The sequence below is a fragment of the Pseudophryne corroboree genome, chromosome 1 (genome assembly GCF_028390025.1).
Source record: "Pseudophryne corroboree isolate aPseCor3 chromosome 1, aPseCor3.hap2, whole genome shotgun sequence".
In the NCBI taxonomy this organism is placed as follows: Eukaryota; Metazoa; Chordata; class Amphibia; order Anura; family Myobatrachidae; genus Pseudophryne; species Pseudophryne corroboree.
The window spans coordinates 1,132,418,547-1,132,439,590 of record NC_086444.1 but is presented as its reverse complement, the minus strand read 5'-3'; the positions used below and the strand labels follow the sequence as shown (position 1 = coordinate 1,132,439,590).

The window sequence follows — 21,044 nt, the reverse complement described above, 5'->3', positions numbered from 1 at the left end:
ATATGCACAAAATAAAATATTTTGCAGTCATGTACAGTATATGTGGATAATAACTATTGGATTTATTTATCTTTTAACAATACATACAGTACTTCACATTTTGCACGTGTATATCCTTCCACCAATGTTGTGACATCATAACTCTGAGCTGAGTCATGGATGGCTCTTAGCTATGAGGAACTGTGTGACTGACTGCCGTTTGATAGTTTACAGTCAGAGCTTTTATTAAGGTTAAGGATTGAAGGAAGATATTCAGTGAGGATACAGTTAAACAGGTTAGACTACTGTATGCCGCTGAAGGCTATAGGTTGGGGTGCCATGCCTGTCATAGAAGAAAAGGGCATGTATAGCTGCTCGCAGTGCTGTAATCCACACTCCTGCTTTATTCATTTTAACCAGTTTGAAATTTAGTGAAATGTGTCCAGTTTGATGTCTTATAATTTGCTTGTTGTAACTGGTCCGCTCAGTTCTTGATGGCCAGGGCATTTGTGGTTTGAGAACCCTAAATGGATAAAAACAAATATATTAGAATAAGCTTTAGTTTTACCTGTTTGAGCTTCAGTGGATTTTTTTTATTATTGTTATCATTCAAACATTACTGTATTTGAATTTAAAGGGGTCGATTCAATTCAGAGCGAATTGAATATCGCTGGGAAGGAGGTCCCGGAGCTATTCAATTCAGCGCAATGCTAAGTTGGAGAATGCCCGTACTAAACGGGGTGCTTAGTCTCCAGAAAGGGCATTCTCCAACCAAAGTGCCTTCCTACGTTGCCGTTTGAGCTACGCTAGGACATAAAACCCGCATCACGGACCTAGTTTTGTCAGATTTCTGCTCGCACCCTCGGTGGGGTGTGACTGTGAAACGGAATCCTTTTATCGGGGATAACATTGCGCTGAAATGAATACGTTCAGCAAAGTCTAACCACCATGGCCTGAAATTCCTACATTTTAGATTAGACTAATAAATTTTAGCTCAGTGGCTACATTGAATAGCATTTTTAGTGGTTTTCCATGCAAACTTTGGGGTCGATTCAATTCATAGTGAATTTAATTGTGGTTTTTGCGGCCGCAGCATTTTTGCAGCTAATTGGATAGGCCCCTATAGAGCAAACTTACTTGTTATGTATTGCTGGTCATTTCCCTAAACCGCCGTCTCCAATTTAGTATCTGCCAAATCTGCGCTTCCATGATCCCCATTAAACTAGTGTCCACAAGAATAGAATGTGCAAAGGAACCACTCCAGTACAACAGGTAAGCCAAGAAGGCTGCCAGGTGTGGCGAACAATTGATGCATAAGGAATCAGAATAGTAACTGTAGCTGTTAGGGATTACGTATGATTTGCCGGCGGACTGGGTTGCCGGCTGTCAGTATCCAGACGGCGGTATTCCGCCCACCAGAATGCTGGCAGCGGGGTGAGCGCTAAGAGTCCCCTTGTGGGCTCGCCTCGCTGCGCTCGCCCCAGGGTCTATTCCCACTCAGTGGGTGTCGTGGACACCCATGATGGGAATAGCCCTGTTGTGCCGATATTCTGGCAGTTGGGATTCCAGCATAGGTATCCTGACCCCCGGGATCCCGACAGCTGGCAAATTAACCACATCCCGCTGTTAGTTTGGTAAGGGTACACAGAGGCAACAGGGGGGAGCCATAAACGCAGAACTAATTTCAGAATCTTTACAGCTGACTACAGATACGGGGCTAGTTCCTGGCTCTGGGTAGATGGTAGTTACAAGCACTGTGGCACTGGGTAGTTGTTTGATTACAGGCACTGTGCTACAGTAGCTCCTGGCAGTTGGTGATTACAGGCACTGGGTGGTTGTATGATTACAGGCACTGTGCTACAGTAGATCCTGGCAGTTGGTGATTACAGGCACTGGGTGGTTGTATGATTACAGGCACTGTGCTACAGTAGATCCTGGCAGTTGGTGATTACGGGCACTGGGTGGTTGTATGATTACAGGCACTGTGCTAGCTCCTGGTTCTGGGTAGCTGGGGGCTACAGGCACTGTGCTAGCTCCTGGGTCTGGGTAGCTGGGGGCTACAGGCACTGTGCTAGCTACTGGCTCTGGGCAGTAGATGATTACAGCTCTGTATTTAATGCATATACTGCTGATCTTCTGCACTGTGAACAAAGCACTTGGACATCCTGTGGATGATTTCTAATGATTGCTGGGCTATGGCATCATAACCTCAGCATCTCGCCACCATGACAGGGGTTCCAAAGAGGTCATTTTCTGACTGGAATTTTGTGGGGTGATTGAATGGTTGTATAAATGGTTGAAATATTTGTTAGACAACGACCTATTACTGTTAATGGACAGTGCACCGCTGCACAGTGCACACCTAGATGTTTTTTTGATATCCTGGTGCTTGCTGTCTGTATCCTCTTTGGTTTTCATTTGGCAAATTTCGGACTGTACCAGTGTTCTGAGATGGGATCCATTGACTGCTTCCCAACACTAATAGTACTAACCACACATGCACCTACCTTTATAAATGAATATGCTATCTACCGTTCTTCAGAACTGGTCCACCCCATTGTTCTTGGCCGGAGTGGGAGGTATCTGAGAACAAAATGCAGTAATCAGGGCAATAATTATCCCCATCCTCGCCAGAGGCATATCTATCCATTGGCCCAGACGGCACTTGCAAGGGGCGCCAGCCGAGCAATACCTGCTGTGCCAAGCTGCCTGGGATGGAGGATCGCTCAGCAGGCAGGAGCTGGCGCCAGTGTCTGGCACCGCAGGGAAGAAACTCAAAATAAACTACAGCTCCCAGCAACCCTTGCTGCCGGGAGCTCCTGCCGGCAAGGACTGCTGGGAGCTGTAGTTTATTTCCAGTTTCTTCACGTAGTTTGGTGCGGTGCCGGACACCGCCGCCAGCTCCTGCTTGCTGAGCGATCCTCTACCCTCCATCCCAGGCAGCTCGGGACAGCAGGTATTGCCAGACACTATGGCTATCTGCTGGGATGTTGTGGGGTGGGGAATAGGGCTATGTTCTGTGTGGGGAGGCTATGTATGTGGTGAGAGTGGGGGATACTACTGCTATGTGCTGGGAGTGGGACTATGACTATGTACTTGGGGAGGTGAGGGGCTATCTATGGGCCGAATTCAGACCTGATCGCTAGGCTGCGTCTTTGTACAGCAGGCGATCAGGTCTAAACTGCACAGCGTATGCACCACAATGCGCAGGCGTGTCGCACGGGTACAAAGCGGATCGCCGCTCAGCGATGGGTTTGTGCGAAGGATCCATTCGCATGGGCGTTCGCAAGGAGATTGACAGGAAGAGGACATTTTTTGGGAGTGGTTGGAAAAATGCAGGCATGTCCAAGCATTTGCAGGGCGGATGTCTGACGTCCGTTCCTGTCCTGAACAGGCTGAAGTATTCGCAGCGGCTGAGTAAGTCCTGGGCTACTCAGAGACTGCACAAAGGGGGTAATTCCGAGTTGATCGCAGCAGGAACTTTAACAGTTGGGCAAAACCATGTGCACTGGAGGGGAGGCAGATATAACATTTGCAGAAAGAGTTAGATTTGGGTGGGTTATTTTGTTTCTGTGCAGTGTAAAAACTGGCTGCTTTATTTTTACACTGCAATTTAGATTGTAGATTGAACACACCACACCCAAATCTAACTCTCTCTGCACATGTTATATCTGCCTCCCCTGCAGTGCCCGTGGTTTTGCCCAACTGCTAACAAAGTTCCTGCTGCGATCAACTCAGAATTACCCCCAAAATCTGTTTGTACAGCTCTGCTACACATGCGCTCACACACTTGCAAAGCGAAAATACACTCCCTTATGGGAGGCAACTATGCGAACGCAGGACTGCAAAAAAACCCTAGCGAGCGAACAGGTCTGAATTAGGCCCTATACTGGGAGGGAACTATTGTTATGTGATGGGAGGGGGTGGGGACTACTGTATGACTGTGGTGGGAGAGGTAGAGACTACGGCTATGTGCTCGGGGAGACTACAGCTATGTTCTTGGGGAAGTGGGGGCTATGGTAATGTGCTGGGAGGGGGATGGGGATTATGACTGTGCTGGTAGGTGGGAAATAACTATGTGCTGAGGAGGGAATACACCTATGTACATTTGAATAGGAGAGTTAAGTAGTGCGCTGCACTTTGCACATCTATTTTATTATACTACCTGGCCTTGGGTGGCATTGCCTCCTCAGCCAGGCCAGGCACTGCTGATGTCTGCTCAGTGTTACAAGAATTACTGTGTGTGCATAATGTGTAAAGGGAACTGCTACTGTGTGGGTATGATGTGTATATAAGGGTTACTATTGTGTAGCGTAGTTTGAATTGGGGGGTACTATTATATGGCCATGCCCCTTTCCCACAAGATCAATGTCCCTTTTTTGCACATGCACCCTCCCTATTTCCAATATGGGGGGCAACAGCCCCTTAGTTTGCCAGGGGCGCCCGGACCCCTAGATACTGTACACCCCTGATCCTTGCATAGAGAAATTACCTGTTGGCAGGGCCAGATTAAGCCTTTCAGGGGCCCAGGGGAAGGAGGGGGCGGGGGGGCGAGTGTATATTCGATTGTGCATACTTCCCAACATGACCCTTTGCAGGAGGAACACAATCTCTACCCGGCTTTCTCTCAGTATGATTGGTGTCACCTGTGTTGATAAGAAAGGTGTTTTAACACAGGTGATTACAGTCATAAATTAAGACGTCCAGGAACAGAGCATTTTGTCCCTCCTGGAATGGGACATATTGGGATGTATGGATTGTGTATATTACAGTTAAACCAATGGTGTATATTAGATTTAAACTAATAATGCCTGGGTACTGTTTATAGCTCCACTTAATTGAGAGACAACTATTTTATAAAGTTTTCTTGTAGTGAAAAAAACTTAAACATCCTTAAAATACTAGAAAAATAAAATCTGCAGTTTATCTTGTTACATGCAAGAATAGCGGCAGCCTATGTACTCGTACACACTGCAACAGGACTCAGGAGGACTCTCTCTCTCTGTCTTTCTCTAGACCCAAATGCTCTGATTAGATTACCGGTTACACAGGACCCTGACATCCAGGCGGGGAGGAGGAGAGGCTGAGGTCCCTGGGTCCCTTACAGCTCTCTCCCCCCTCCTATATCTCCTCTGGTCAGGAAGCTCCGTCGGTATCTTATGAAACATGATAATCCTGTGTCTGAGGCCGCAGTGCATGCTCTCCTACTCGCATTATGGCTGCCTGGTTCTGCTGCTGCACAAGAGGGAGAGCTAGTGATGCTCTCCCTCCCTTAATCTGGCTATGCCTGTTGGGGGTGCGAGATATCAGCAGAGGGTATGTACACCCTGTCACTTTATGCGTTTATTTCAATACCCACTAAACACATTAATATTTCTAGTAATCATTAATTTATACGAATTGTCTATTACTAATCTACTGGTGAGGAAAAAGACAAAGTATCTTGTGTAGTAGTTCATACTAAGTTTAATTCTGTTTGTCCCCTATAAATATGTTCAGCGAGGGATGTATTATTCCTTAGACAGCTGCTATTAATAGGATTAAAGACTTGGCTAAAGGGGAAAAAAATATAGTAATAATAATTGTACAATGAGTCCTTTCAGCAGCGTCCAAGTTAATAGGAGGATTAAACATTTTAAGTTTCATTCATCATCCCATACTCCATATAACTGTGCTACTGTATTACAAGAGAATATTTAAAGTGACGTGGGTGTAATATGCGCTTGGTTCAGTATTCTGCGGTGGGTGTTGTAAATGGGAAAAGCTAATAAGATTTTGTAGTTTTCAGAAAATTAACCTGTTCAGCAGGAATTGGAATTGCCTCCGATTCCTGCAATGTGCCAAATGCTGAAACTTCATCATGATTTAAAAAATGCAGTGAAAAGTTAATTAAAGACATTCAAACAATTGAATATCCATTGTGGCAAAGGTGGGTTGGTGTCTGTCCCCACCTGTGTATTGGATACAGTAGGAAAAACGGACATCCAACTGACTTTTTCAAACAATTGAATGCCCCCATGTGTAGTCACCAGAATGAAACTTAACTAGGTAAGGGTGTTTTATTATACTTTTATATATACTCTGCTTGACTTGTGCTTGATCTTATCAGCACACTGTCTTATACTGTAGGTAGGTGTAGGAGGTGCCTAGGGTGTCTTTGATGAGGTGGGAAGGTAATGCATTCCTTTTTCATCTGGCTTCATGCTTTTCTTAGTCGGCCTAAGGCAGGGATGATCTGTATGTGGTCCTCCAAGACCTGACCTGTTCCTTTCAGATTTGTTGGTTACAGCTTAAAATACCTGCTGTTATTATAGATGTCACTTTCTTTCATTAAATGTATTGCTTTAACTTATTAAGAGTAATGTGCAGCCTCTTAGAAGGCTAGAGTATAGTTCATGAGGTTTGCATGTAACGGATTTATCAGCATACGAGAAGTCAGGATCATGTTTTGTGATTTTCAGACAAGCACAAGTTTTCACGTTTTTTTTTCTTTGATATATACGGTTAGGCTCCTTTTATGGTCTATTTACTAAACCTTGGAGGGAGATAATTTGGACGGAAATAAAATCCCAGCAAATCGGCTCCCAACTGCCATGTCACAGGCTGTTTGAAAAATGACCGTTAGGAGTTGGTTGGTTGGTTGGTTGGGAATTTGGGGAGATGTACTAAGCAGTGGAAAGATGGAGAGGTGAGCCAGTGGAGAAGTTGCCTATGGCAACCATTCGGCTTTAAAGTATAATTTTACAATTTGCATACAAAGGGGTCGATTCAATTCACCGATGGTTGAATAGCGCCAGGAGTTGGCTCCTGTCGCTATTCAATTCAGCTCAAGTTAAGTCGGTGAGGACCCGATCTCCCGGACTTAACAGGTTGAATTGTCAGGAGAACGGGCATTCTCTGACTTAACTCCCCGCTGCGATGCTGATTCCCGGCAGAATCGGCCTCGCGCCAGCCGCGCGGCAGCACTTTTGTCGGACTTCCTCTCTCATCCCCCAGGGATGAGAGAAGATTTCCCGACAATTGAGGGTCACTTGTCGCTGTATTGAATAGCGCCGGGAGCTAATTCCCGGCGCTATTCAACTGTCTAATTCAATCGACCCCTATAACATTATACAGAGCAGATGATTGGTTGCCATGGGCAACTTCTCCACTGGCTTACTTCTCCGCTCTTTTCACAGTTTAGTACATCTCCCCCTAAATCTCCATCTACTTTATCTTCATACAAGGCCTAGGGGCAGATGTACTAAGGCATGGAGAGAGCTAAGGTTGAGAGAGAGAAACTCATCTGTCATGTTACAGGCTGTGTTTGAAAAATGCCAGCTTATTTGTACTTTATCTCTCTCCGCTTTATCTCTCTCCGCTTTATCTCTCTCCGCTTTATCTCTCTAATGCTTAAAAAACCTAGTGGTGAACAGTTTGAGATTGTATGACACTGATGGGCGCTTCTGACTTTTTTTTATTTATTTTTTCTTGTCACTGCAAAGGGCATTTATCCAGGACAGCGGCTGTACCGCACACCTTCCAGAAATAGGGAATATCCTATAATATTTCTTGACCTATAAGCACCACCTCTTCACTTATGACGTTCACTTATTAAGTGACTCATTGTCAGGCAGATTGTGGAGATTGTGGGGGCGGTTCAAATGTTTTGCCTGCCCCCTGCTGTGAGTCTATACGAATAGTCGCCTGACAGAAGAATTCAATTGTTTCATCGTTTGGGCGCCCATTAGAATTGATGCGCCTAAAAACACCGGTTTTAGTCATGCAAAGCTGCTAAACCCATCTAAAGAAGTGGATAGGGCGCCCAAACAGACTTTGCACATATTTCTTTTCACACCTCCCCGTGTCTAAATGGAGCAACTATTTAGTTACTCTGTTTTACTACCCCTAGTGATAGCAGTGTGGGAAAACAACTAAATCACCCCCTCAGTGGCGGAACTAGCGAGCGGTAGGCCCATGTGCGACAAAATGGCTTGGGCCCCCCCCATCCCATCCAAGTCCACCCCCTCACCCCTGGAGAGGATCTGGTGAGGGGGACCTGCTTAGGGAAGTGGATACCTAGCAACAGTGCCGTAACTAGACATTTTAGCACTGTGTGCAAGAAACGGCATCGGAGCCCCACCCCTGCATGCAAAACAGGGGCAGTGCGCGCCGTAGGCACGCACAAAAATACATAGTGGCGTGGCTTCGTGGGGAAGGGGTGTGGCCACAAAATAATACCAATTCATAAAACTGTGCACAGTAGTCTCCATTATTCAAATTACGCCGCACAGTAGCACCACTACACCAGGTAGAGACCCTTTTACACCTTACGGCGGACAGATTCCTCTTTTTATACATAGCGGCAGACAGCGTCCCCTTTTTTACACATAGCGGCAGACAGCGTCCCCTTTTTTACACATAGCGGCAGGCAGTGTGCCCTTGTTACACATAGCGGCAGGCAGCGTGCCCTTGTTACACATAGCGGCAGGCAGCGTGCCCTTGTTACACATAGCGGCAGGCAGCGTGCCCTTGTTACACATAGCGGCAGGCAGCGTGCCCCTGTTACACAGCTGCTGCTGCCCCTCTGCTTCACTATAGGCTGTTCTCGGAAGACAGCCTATAGTGAAGCAGAGGGGCAGCAGCGCCTCAACCAGTAACAAAGCGCTGCTGCGGCTCCATCCTCCACCTCCCTCCTCCTCCTTCCGCCGTACCGCTGCGCTCCTCTCCTCTCTCTCCGGGCGGCTGTGCGCTGCGGGCAGCGGTTGCCCGCAGCGCACAGCGGCATGTAATGAGTCAGTTTGACTCATTACATGCTTTGGGCCCCTGGACAGAGGCGGGCCCCAGTGCAACGCACTGGTTGCACTGGCGGTAGTTCCGCCTCTGCACCCCCTAATAATACCTAGGTAAATGGGAAGACCAAGGCTAGAGAGATGGGATGATGGAAGATTACATTCTTTTGTCGCTTTAAGAATTGGATCCCAAGCTGTGATAATGTCCAAGGGCTCATTTCAATTCTAAGAGAGTCAAAGAGCGCCGGGAATTAGCTCCCGGGGCTATTCAATACAGCGAGCTGTGACACCCGACAACGGGATTTCTTTTCGTACCCCTCCGACAAAAGTGCTGGCGCGATGCTGATTTCTGCCCTTGGTGCGGTGGAAAGAGCAACGCGCCGAGCACTTACATAGGAGAATGCCGGTTCTCCCAACAAAACATCCCCATTGTGCTGTATTGAATAGCCCTTTGAGCTAATTCCCGGCACTATTCAACTCCTAGAATCTAAGGTGATTTATGGATCCATAGCAGCTCTGCTGAAGGGGGAAGGTTAGAGAGAGATTTCTCAATGTCCACTATGGTTTACAGGTTTGGCACTGGTAAAATACTTTATATAAATATAACCGTTCAGGGGCAAGGAGTCATTGGATTGTGTCAGTACAACGTTCTGTTACAATAATAGATTCTTTGTTATATCATATAGTAACAACAGTATACCATTATAGTGTTGATTGTCTCCCATGGTGACTAAAAATTATTCTTTTTATATTATTTACTTGTAAAGTTGGCAAATTCTATTTAAAATAGAAATAGACCAATCACACATTGCTGTTCAGATTGCTGCATGTCCCATGTCTCAGAGGTAACTTCTTGTCATTTTAAATTTTTAAAAGCCTGAGATCTCTATGTAAACTACTGTAATATGCTTGATTAAGCGTCTAGTCTATATTAATGACAATGGGCTGACTATGATCCTACAATATAAAAAGGACAAGGTCACTTTCCTTTTTTATAGATTGCGTGATCATAATTGGTCAGATATTATTACAGTACAATGTGTACTGTAATAGGTGTTTACAATTTGATGCTGTTGAGAGAAAGAAATGACTTATTGCCTAAACTTTGTTTTAATGTTGTTCAGATCATTGATAATAATTAAGGCTGAACTAATTGTATAGTAATCATTAAGGGGGGTATTCAGTTACCGATGAAGAAACTTTATCGAGGCTAATTGAATAGCCCCCGGTGAGACAATTACCTGTGATCAATGATCGCATGTAATTGAATATCCCTAAGTCTGAATATTGCATTTGTGTTTTATTGATTTCAGCATGAATAAAGTGATGTATTGATAATGGACTAGAATCTAGACACTTTGGGGCGGATGTACTAAGCCGTGGAGAGAGAGAGAGAGAGAGATACTACCAAACAATCGGCTCCTGTTAACATGGCCGTTACTGTAGGCTGGTTCTTGATCACTCTGCACTTTATCATTGTCCAAGGATTAGTACTGTACATTGCCCTCTTGATAATTCAAATGTTATATTTTTTATGTATACTACTGTTCAAAAGTTTTAGAACACCACGTTTTATCCACTTTTTATTGAATTGAGGACTAGTCCAGAGAATAACCTTAAAATGGTATAAAGTAGGCGTTAAAGAAAAAAGTTAGATTAGCAAACCAGTTACAGGAAAAGCTTCTTATGGGTAACAAGTAATAAGTTAAGAATGTTTAGCTGTTCTGCGTCAATGGAAAAGAATCTGCGTGGGCCATCAAGCTCTGCCAGTGGCCTCCTGAAGACTAGAAGAAGGTCCTATGGACCAGTGTACTAACATTTTAAACCTTTGGTTTGTCACTCAGGGTGGGTGTGGTTAATTGGATCGACCATAACTAGGTCAACAGTCATTAGGTTTACCACCATTGGTCGACAGTGACTAGGTTGACACTGTCATGAGGTCGACACTGAAAAGGTCAACATGGTTTTTAAAATGTATTTTTGGTGTCATTTTCTTCGTAAAGTGTCCAGGAATCTCAATTAGTGCAGTGTCCCCTCACATGGCTTGCCATGCATCGGGCAAGGTGCCTCGCTCCTCTACCGCTGTGCTTGGCACAGGTTACTATTCCCAATTGTAGTCCACGTGGAACCTAAAGTAAGAAAAAGTAAAAAAAAAAAATGAAAAAAAAAATTTGTGCAAACTCATGTCGATATTTTAATGTGTTGACCTTTGCCAGGTCGACCTAAAGCATGTCGATCAATAGTGGTTGACCTAATGACTGTCGGCCTAAGATCAAATACCCTCAGGGTTTTGTACACCGTAGGGTAGGAAAATTGCTTGTAAATGCCAACATTGCCTTGTGTATGGGGCTTAGTGGTGAGAGAGCCCTACCTGCCCCCCGAACTGTCCTGCTGTTTCATCTCTAAGCTTCTCCTTGAGAGGACAATATAAAAGTACTTGTAGGTAAGTATGCTGTAGATGTGTCCTCATACATCTTTGCTGCAGTCATGTCAAACAGCCCCTCCTTGTCACGCCAGGTCCTGAGACACTCTGCTAGCGCTGTGCATCTGTTTTGCATTTTTGCGCAGTGCTAGGATGCACCAGGAGTCTGCGCTGATTCATTCGATACGCGACACTTGTGTGCGACTGAGTCTGTGTATGAAATGCTACAACTTTTTCCAAACCAAGTTCCAATGTACTCCGTATATAGACTCCAACACACACAACATACAAGTGTTGAATGTCAAGTTAATCAGCGCAGTCTGCTGGTGCGTCCTAGTCACCTCATGCTGCTACCAAGACACATTTTCAACAACAAAAATGCCCACCGCTAGCAGAGATGCACTGGACAAGGCATCTCACACTGATTGGCGTTTTAAAGCTATATGTATGAGGACACATCTGTAGATTAGAGGTTCCAGATGGGGTAGACAGTGAGCGTGGGACAAAGGGTTAGGAGGAGATTAGGCTGGGTTTGGTGAAGAAGTCGGTCTTGAGAGCCCATTTGAAGTTTTGTGGAGAGTCTGAGGGGGAGATGTAGGGCATTCCAGAGAGAGGGAGCAGCACGTGAGAAATCTTGAAGGTAGGAGTGGAAGGAAGTAATCAGTCAGCAGGAGAGGTGGCGTGCATTAGCAGTGCAAAGAGGAGTGAGAGTGTAAAAAGAGATAAGGTCAGAGATGTAAATGGGAGAGGAGTGGGTGAGGGCTTTGTAAGTGAGTGTGAGAAGTTTGAATTGGATTCTGAAAGAGAAGGGAAGCCAGTGGAGGGCTAGTAGGAGAGGGGAGGTGGACGTAGTGCATTTGGTGAGGAAGATGAGCCGGGCTGCAGCGTTGAGGATAGATTGGAGAGGAGAGCGGTATTTGTCAGGGATGCCAGATAGGAGGAGATTACAGTAGTGCAGTCTGGAAATTACCAGTGAGTGGATAATGGTCTTGGTGTCATCCTGGGTAAGAGAGGGTCTAATACTGGAAATGTTTTTGAGATGACAGGTTTGTGAGAGGTGCTGAATGTGTGGTTTGAAGGAGAGGGAGGAGTCAAGGATTACTCCAAGACAGCGCACTTGGGGGCTAGAGGAGATAGTAGTGCCATCAATAGATTTTGGGAGGTGAGGTTATGTGGGAAGATGATCAGCTCTGTTTTAGACATGTTGAGTTTAAGAAAGCGCTGGGACATCCAAGAAGGGATACCAGAGAGACAGTTGGATACACGATTGAGGAGAGCAGGGGAGAGGATTTGATTTATCCATCTACCTCAAACATATATTTCCTTAAAACAGGGACTAATTGTGGTTTTTGGAACATCTGAGCTAGATAATGTCCCAAAACATGTCTCCAGAACAGTGTTTCTCAACCTCAGTCCTCAAGGGACACTAACAGACCAGGTTTTAGTGATATCCATGCTTGAGCACAGATAATTATATAAAAATAAATTGTACTATGTAAGTCACCTGTGATGAAGTATGGTTATCCCTAAAACCTGGACTGTTCGTGTGCCCTGATTGCCATGGTTTGGAACCCCTGCATCAGGCTATGTCAGTACTACCTTCAAGGAAAATAATAAGTCAGGAAGCCTCAAATAATGACATGGCCAACATAGGATCCATACTTAATCCCCATCAAGCTGGTTTGATATGAACTGGGCAGGGTAAAAGTATAAGAACAAAGCAACCTACAAGTGCGACACATATCTGTAATGGGTGCAGTGTGTGTGGTGCACAAGGGTCCTTTGGTCCAGAGGGGCCCACACTGCACACCTTGCATCCATTTTTATCTATACTTGCCTCTCTAGAGTTCAGCAGCAGTGGTGTTTTGTGCATGAGCAGTAGGAAAAACCGCAGGGAAAATGGTCCCCACTCCATTTTCCTGGAGACCTGCGCAGCACCTAGTGCTCAGCCACTGCTAAAGAGGCAGTGGCCTGAATGGAGACTGCACACAGGCCCTCCCCTATTATGCCCGTGGTTGGGAAGAACTTCTCATCTCTGCTGCTCGAAAGAATACCACGGGTACTGTGAGTGTGAGGCTTGGGGCAAAACATGCCTCCAAGCCAGTTTAACCTAACCTCAAGGCACACTAAAGGGTAACTTTACTAAAGGTTTTTAAAAAATTGTGTTGTTGCCCATAGCAACCAATCAGATTCTGTTAGCAATTTCTCTATTGCATTCTAGAAAATGATAAACTGAATCTAATTGGTCGCTATGGAAGCAGCTATATGGTTACATTGCTATGGTTACTTCACACGGCGTGTTATGGTGAAAACACCATCACTATTGGAAATCTTGCAATGTCAATACCTCCTTTTTTATGCCGTATCCTATTTCCTCTGGTTTTAAAACGTTCTAAAATGTATTTCCTTGAAGGGGCTGGGCTTTGACATCACAACGGCTCATTAAGCACCACTTATTGGATCTTTACGAACTCCCGCTTGGACACCCAAAGTGACTAGTTTCCACACATTTCTTCTCGCACCTCAGGAGCCTGCAAGAAAGAATATCAGTCCCGTGGCTAGTGGGCGCCCAAACGAAGCAACAATTTGAATTGCTCCGTTTTACACCCCCTGGTGGTAGCCACGGGGTAAAACAATTGAACTACCACAACAGTATGTATTCAAAGTTTAAAACATGGGATATATTTTTGAAGCTTGAATGGCATATCCAATGTCATTGTCTTCTTCAGGAGGTACTGTTAAGTTGAATACATCGGAAAGAGGGATCTTTTCTGATACCTTCTCTCTGCCTGTGGAGCTACTCATAGCTATAGTAAGGCTATGTAAATAGACATGACATGCAAAAAAACAGTATTAGAGGTCAGTCCAATTACCGGCGATGTCTTTGCGGATGTAAGTGGCTGCTGTATGCTGCATTTATGGTACCGGCAACTTGTGATTTTTATTTTATTTTTTATTCACAGCCCGATAGGTCTGCGGGCAAAAATGTGCAAGTCGGGCACTAGAAGGGGCTGCAAGGGGTACAAGTTCGGGTGCCTTTGTGAGCGTTTACACACTGCGATTATCAGTGTACTAAGTCCCCTGTCAGGGTACTTAGTCTGTGACCCGGCTAAGCTTGGCATTAGCGATAAGGGCGCGGTGGGGGCTGGCTCCAAATAACTGTGTCTCCCTGAAGGGCTCTTTGTGGGTTAATTGTGCTTAATCTCTTCCTGTGTGTGTGCTGTCACATTTACATTATATCAGGCAAAGAGTGTGTTTCTTGTTCAGCGGAGTGTTCCTCTTCACCAGGGGGCTCACTACTGTGTACTCAGGGCAGTGCACCTTCCCAGAATAGCGAGGCTGAACCGGAGTGGGTTAATTCCATTAAAGGAATGATTTCCAGTATTTCTACGAAATTATCCCGCAATGAGAAAGGGACACAATACTTAAAACAGACTGTGGATGAGTTTATGAATACAGACTCAATCCCCAGTCCAGCGTCTCAATCCCCTCCCACCTGTCCACAAAAACTGTCTGACTCTGGGGGTCAGACATGGAGGAGGGTGCGGTGGATTTGGAGTGGGGGGGTGCTCCTGTCACAGGGAATAGAGGCTCTTATAGAGGCTATCAGAGATGTTCTGCTAATTCCTGATAAGGTGTCAGAGGAGTGTGAGGAATCTTATTTTAATGTAAAAAAGAAGTCCTCTGTCACTTTTCCTGTGTCAAAGGAATTGAATACCCTGTTTGAAGAACCGTGGGTTAATCCGGATTTAGAAATTTCAGATCTCTAAAAGGTTGATATCATCTTTTCCTTTTTTCCTCTGGAGGATAGGAAAAAATTGGAAAATCCACCGATAGTGGACGCATCAGTCTCTAGGCTGTCACGAAAAATTGTATTGCCTGTCCCTGGTGCAGCCTCCCTAAAAGACACGGCTGATCGTAAAATTGAGACTACACTTAAATCACACTACACAGCTGCTGGGGTGGGCCAGAGACTCATTATTGCATGTGCGTGGATCACAAAAGCCATTGCTAAATGGTCAGGTAACCTAATTGAAGGGTTAGATTCCTTATATAGGGGGGATGTTGTTTTACTCCTGCAGCATATACAGGACTCTGCGATCTTTATGTTGGAAGCCGTAAAAGATAGAGGCTTGCTTAATGCATGCATCACCGCTATGACAGTGTCAGCACGCAGGGGCTTGTGGAAGGCCTACCATTCACAGAAGAGGCCTTGTTTGGAGATGAACTAGACAAACTGCTTTCCAAAGCTACTGCGGGTAAGTCTACATATCTTCCTTCTGCAGCTCCTCCAGCCAGGAAAGCATATTCAGCTTCAAATTTACAGTCCTTTCGGACGGCCAAGTTTAAGGGTAAGTCCAGAGGTGCTTCTACGGCCTCCAGAGGCACAAGAGGTAAACCACGCAAACCAGCAACTGCAGGTGCTCAGGAACAGAGCTCAGACTCTGCTTCCTCAAAGCCTTCAGCATGACGGTGGACAGCTAAAATTTCACATCTGGTCAAGTTCGTGCCGGGATCCCTGGGTGATAAAACTCATTTCCCAGGGCTACAGGCTAGAGTGCCAAGAGCTCCCACCTCACAGATTCTTCAAATTAGGCTTACCAGTTTCACAAGAGGCAAGTATAACTTTACACCATGCCATCCAAAAACTGGTACAGACTCAAATCATTGTTCCAGTTCCACCTCGTCTGCAAAACAAGGGGTACTATTCCAACTTGTTTGTAGTACCGAAACCGGATGGTACAGTACGGCCGATTCTGAACCTCAAGTCCTTGAACCCGTTCTTAAGAGTGTTCAAGTTCAAGATGGAGTCTCTGAGAGCGGTGATCTCGGGTCTGGAGGAGGGGGAATTCCTAGTGTCTCTGGATATCAAGGATACGTGCCTTAACATTTCGATCAGGCCGCCTCATCAGGCTTATCTACGGTTTGCACTGCAGGACTGTCACTACCAGTTCCAGGCCCTGCCATTTGGTCTCTCCATGGTACCGAGGGAGTTCACCAAAGTGATGGCAGAGATGATGTTTCTACTCCGCAAACAGGGAGTGAATATAATTCCATACCTGCCCGTTCGTCTGTCAGGACTTACCGCGGCTATGTTTGACGGCATGGAAGTTGAACGGCTGATTATAGCCAGAAGAGGGATGCCTGACAAGGTTATCCCGATTATGATCCAAGCCAGGAAGGGGGTAATGTCTAAACATTACCACCGTATGTGGAAGAAATGCGTCTCTTGGTGTGAGAGCAGAAATTATTCTGCGGTGGAATTTCATCTGGGACGTTTCCTGCTTTTTCTGCAGTCTGAAGTGGGCCTACGTCTGGGCTCCATAAAAGTCCAGATTTCGGCCTTGTCTGTTTTCTTTCAAAAACAATTGGCTTCTCTCCCTGAGGTCCAGACGTTCTTGAAAGGTGTTCTGCACATCCAACCTCCCTTTGTGCCTCCCACGGCACCTTGGGATCTCAATTTGGTGCTGCAGTTCCTCCAATTGGACTGGTTTGAACCGTTACAGGAGGTGGACGTAAAATATCTTGCGTGGAAGACCGTAACACTGTTGGCCTTGGCTTCAGCAAGACGTGTGTTGGAGCTGGGGGCTTTGTTTAACAAAAGCCCCTATGTAATTTTCTGTGTGGACAGAGCTGAATTCAGAACTCGTCAGCAATTTCTTCCAAAATGGTGTCTGCATTTCACATAAACCACCCTATTGTGGTTCGGTTGTCACCGACACCTCTGCTACTTCAAAGTCCTTGGATGTTGTGAGGGCTTTGAAGGTGTATGTAAAGCGAACAGCTCATCACAGAAAATCGGACTCGCTGTTTGTTCTTTATGATCCCAATAAAATTGTGTGTCCTGCTTCAAAGCAGTCCATTGCATGCTGGAGCAAGCTCACTATCCAACATGCTTATTCCACAGCAGGTTTGCCGGTTCCAAAATCTGTACAGGCCCACTCTACTAGGTCGGTGGGTTCTTCCTGGGCACCTGCCCGGGGTGTCTCTGCTTTACAACTCTGCCGAGTGGCTACTTGGTCTGGTTCGAACGCGTTTGCTAAGTTCTACAAGTTCGATACTTTGGTCTCTGAGGACCTTCAGTTTGGTGAATCAGTTCTGCAGAAACCTCGGCACTCTCCCTCCTGGTTTGGGAGCTTTGGTACATCCCCATGGTACTAAATGGAACCCCAGTATCCTATAGGATGTAAGAGAAAATAGGAATTTAATTACCTACCGGTAAATCCTTTTCTTGTAGTCCGTAGAGGATACTGGGCGCCCGCCCGGTGCTTCGTTCTTCCTGCACTGTTACTTGGTTAAGTATTGTTGGTTCAGCTATTGCTGTTCCTGTTTAAAGTAGTGATGTGCACCGGAAATTTTTCGGGTTTTGGGTTCGGTTCCGCGGCCGTGTTTTGGATACGGACGCGTTTTTGGCAAAACCTTACCGAAATTTTTTTGTTCGATTCGGGTGTTTTTTTCAAAAAACCCTCAAAAACAGCTTAAATCATAGAATGTGGGGGTCATTTTGATCCCATAGTATTATTAACCTCAATAACCATAATTTCCACTCATTTTTAGTCTATTCTGAACACCTCCACACCTCACAATATTATTTTTAGTCCTAAAATTTGCACAGAGGTTGCTGGATGGCTAAGCTAAGTGACCCAAGTGGCCGACACAAACACCTGGCCCATCTAGGAGTGGCACTGCAGTGTCAGACAGGATGGCACTTCAAAAAAAATAGTCCCCAAACAGCACATGATGCAAAGAAAAGAAAAAAGAGGCGCACCAAGGTCGCTGTGTGACTAAGCTAAGCGACCCAAGTGGCCGACACAAACACCTGGCCCATCTAGGAGTGGCGCTGCAATGTCAGACAGGATGGCACTTCAAAAAAAATAGTCCCCAAACAGCACATGATGCAAAGAAAAAAAGAGGCGCAATGAGGTAGCTGTGTGACTAAGCTAAGCGACCCAAGTGGCCGACACAAACACCTGGCCCATCTAGGAGTGGCGCTGCAGTGTCAGACAGGATGGCACTTCAAAAAAATAGTCCCCAAACAGCACATGATGCAAAGAAAAATGAAAGAAAAAAGAGGTGCAAGATGGAATTGTCCTTGGGCCCTCCCACCCTCCCTTATGTTGTATAAACAGTAGAGATGAGCGGGTTCGGTTTCTTTGAATCCGAACCCGCACGAACTTCACTTTTTTTTTCACGGGTCCGAGCGACTCGGATCTTCCCGCCTTGCTCGGTTAACCCGAGCGCGCCCGAACGTCATCATGACGCTGTCGGATTCTCGCGAGACTCGGATTCTATATAAGGAGCCGCGCGTCGCCGCCATTTTCACACGTGCATTGAGATTGATAGGGAGAGGACGTGGCTGGCGTCCTCTCCATTAGAATAGATTAGAAGAGAGAGAGAGAGAGAGATTGTGCAGACAGAGTTTACCACAGTGACCAGTGCAGTTGTTGTTAAGTTAACTTTTATTTAATATATCCGTTCTCTGCTATATCCGTTCTCTGCCTGAAAAAAACGATACACAGCAGTCACACAGTGTGACTCAGTCTGTGTGCACTCAGCTCAGCCCAGTGTGCTGCACATCAATGTATAAAAGCTTATAATAATTGTGGGGGAGACTGGGGAGCACTGCAGGTTGTTATAGCAGGAGCCAGGAGTACATAATATTATATTAATTTAAAATTAAACAGTGCACACTTTTGCTGCAGGAGTGCCACTGCCAGTGTGACTAGTGGTGACCAGTGCCTGACCACCAGTATAGTAGTATATTGTTGTATACTATCTCTTTATCAACCAGTCTATATTAGCAGCAGACACAGTACAGTGCGGTAGTTCACGGCTGTGGCTACCTCTGTGTCGGCAGTCGGCACTCGGCAGGCAGTCCGTCCATCCATAATTGTATAATTATATACCACCTAACCGTGGTATTTTTTTTTCTTTCTTTATACCGTCGTCATAGTCATACTAGTTGTTACGAGTATACTACTATCTCTTTATCAACCAGTGTACAGTGCGGTAGTTCACGGCTGTGGCTACCTCTGTGTCGGCAGGCAGTCCGTCCATCCATAATTGTATTATTATAATATATACCACCTAACCGTGGTTTTTTTTTCATTCTTTATACCGTCATAGTCAGTCATACTAGTTGTTACGAGTATACTACTATCTCTTTATCAACCAGTGTACAGTGCGGTAGTTCACGGCTGTGGCTACCTCTGTGTCGGCACTCGGCAGGCAGTCCGTCCATCCATAATTGTATTATAATATATACCACCTAACCGTGGTTTTTTTTTCATTCTTTATACCGTCATAGTGTCATACTAGTTGTTACGAGTATACTACTATCTCTTTATCAACCAGTGTACAGTGCGGTAGTTCACGGCTGTGGCTACCTCTGTGTCGGAACTCGGCAGGCAGTCCGTCCATCCATAATTGTATTATTATAATATATACCACCTAACCGTGGTTTTTTTTTCATTCTTTATACCGTCATAGTGTCATACTAGTTGTTACGAGTATACTACTATCTCTTTATCAACCAGTGTACAGTGCGGTAGTTCACGGCTGTGGCTACCTCTGTGTCGGCACTCGGCAGGCAGTCCGTCCATCCATAATTGTATTACAATATATACCACCTAACCGTGGTTTTTTTATACCACCTAACCGTGGCAGTCCGTCCATAATTGTATACTAGTATCCAATCCATCCATCTCCATTGTTTACCTGAGGTGCCTTTTAGTTCTGCCTATAAAATATGGAGAACAAAAAAGTTGAGGTTCCAAAATTAGGGAAAGATCAAGATCCACTTCCACCTCGTGCTGAAGCTGCTGCCACTAGTCATGGCCGAGACGATGAAATGCCAGCAACGTCGTCTGCCAAGGCCGATGCCCAATGTCATAGTACAGAGCATGTCAAATCCAAAACACCAAATATCAGAAAAAAAAAGGACTACAAAACCTAAAATAAAATTGTCGGAGGAGAAGCGTAAACTTGCCAATATGCCATTTACCACACGGAGTGGCAAGGAACGGCTGAGGCCCTGGCCTATGTTCATGGCTAGTGGTTCAGCTTCACATGAGGATGGAAGCACTCAGCCTCTCGCTAGAAAACTGAAAAGACTCAAGCTGGCAAAAGCACCGCAAAGAACTGTGCGTTCTTTGAAATCCCAAATCCACAAGGAGAGTCCAATTGTGTCGTTTGCGATGCCTGACCTTCCCAACACTGGACGTGAAGAGCATGCGCCTTCCACTATTTGCATGCCCCCTGCAAGTGCTGGAAGGAGCACCCGCAGTCCAGTTCCTGATAGTCAGATTGAAGATGTCAGTGTTGAAGTACACCAGGATGAGGAGGATATGGGTGTTGCTGGCGCTGGGGAGGAAATTGACCAGAAGGATTCTGATGGTGAGGTGGTTTGTTTAAGTCAGGCACCCGGGGAGACACCTGTTGTCCGTGGGAGGAATATGGCCGTTGACATGCCAGGTGAAAATACCAAAAAAATCAGCTCTTCGGTGTGGAGGTATTTCACCAGAAATGCGGACAACAGGTGTCAAGCCGTGTGTTCCCTTTGTCAAGCTGTAATAAGTAGGGGTAAGGACGTTAACCACCTCGGAACATCCTCCCTTATACGTCACCTGCAGCGCATTCATAATAAGTCAGTGACAAGTTCAAAAACTTTGGGTGACAGCGGAAGCAGTCCACTGACCAGTAAATCCCTTCCTCTTGTAACCAAGCTCACGCAAACCACCCCACCAACTCCCTCAGTGTCAATTTCCTCCTTCCCCAGGAATGCCAATAGTCCTGCAGGCCATGTCACTGGCAAGTCTGACGAGTCCTCTCCTGCCTGGGATTCCTCCGATGCATCCTTGCGTGTAACGCCT

General features: G+C 45.6%; 1 protein-coding gene and 1 long non-coding RNA gene across 11 annotated transcripts in view; one reads left to right on the top strand and one right to left on the bottom strand.

Moving 5' to 3' along the window:
* Positions 1-21,044, top strand: part of JAKMIP1 (janus kinase and microtubule interacting protein 1) — a 342,118-nt gene that overhangs the window by 23,457 nt on the left and 297,617 nt on the right. Inside the window, exon 1 of one of the 10 annotated variants that reach the window (XM_063923507.1) lies at positions 254-275. The exons of 7 other annotated variants lie outside the window; for them this stretch is intronic. The gene's annotated coding sequence lies outside the window, so the exon portion shown is untranslated. Of the gene's footprint in view, positions 1-253; positions 276-13,209; positions 13,306-21,044 lie in introns of those variants that run through there. 2 more of the 10 variants (XM_063923498.1, XM_063923488.1) reach the window with 2 other exon arrangements.
* Positions 29-13,729, bottom strand: LOC134928155 (uncharacterized). Its single transcript, XR_010177842.1, has 3 exons — positions 13,520-13,729; positions 2,487-2,562; positions 29-502 (listed from the first exon to the last, which is right to left on the bottom strand). It is a non-coding gene; the product is annotated as an uncharacterized LOC134928155 (long non-coding RNA).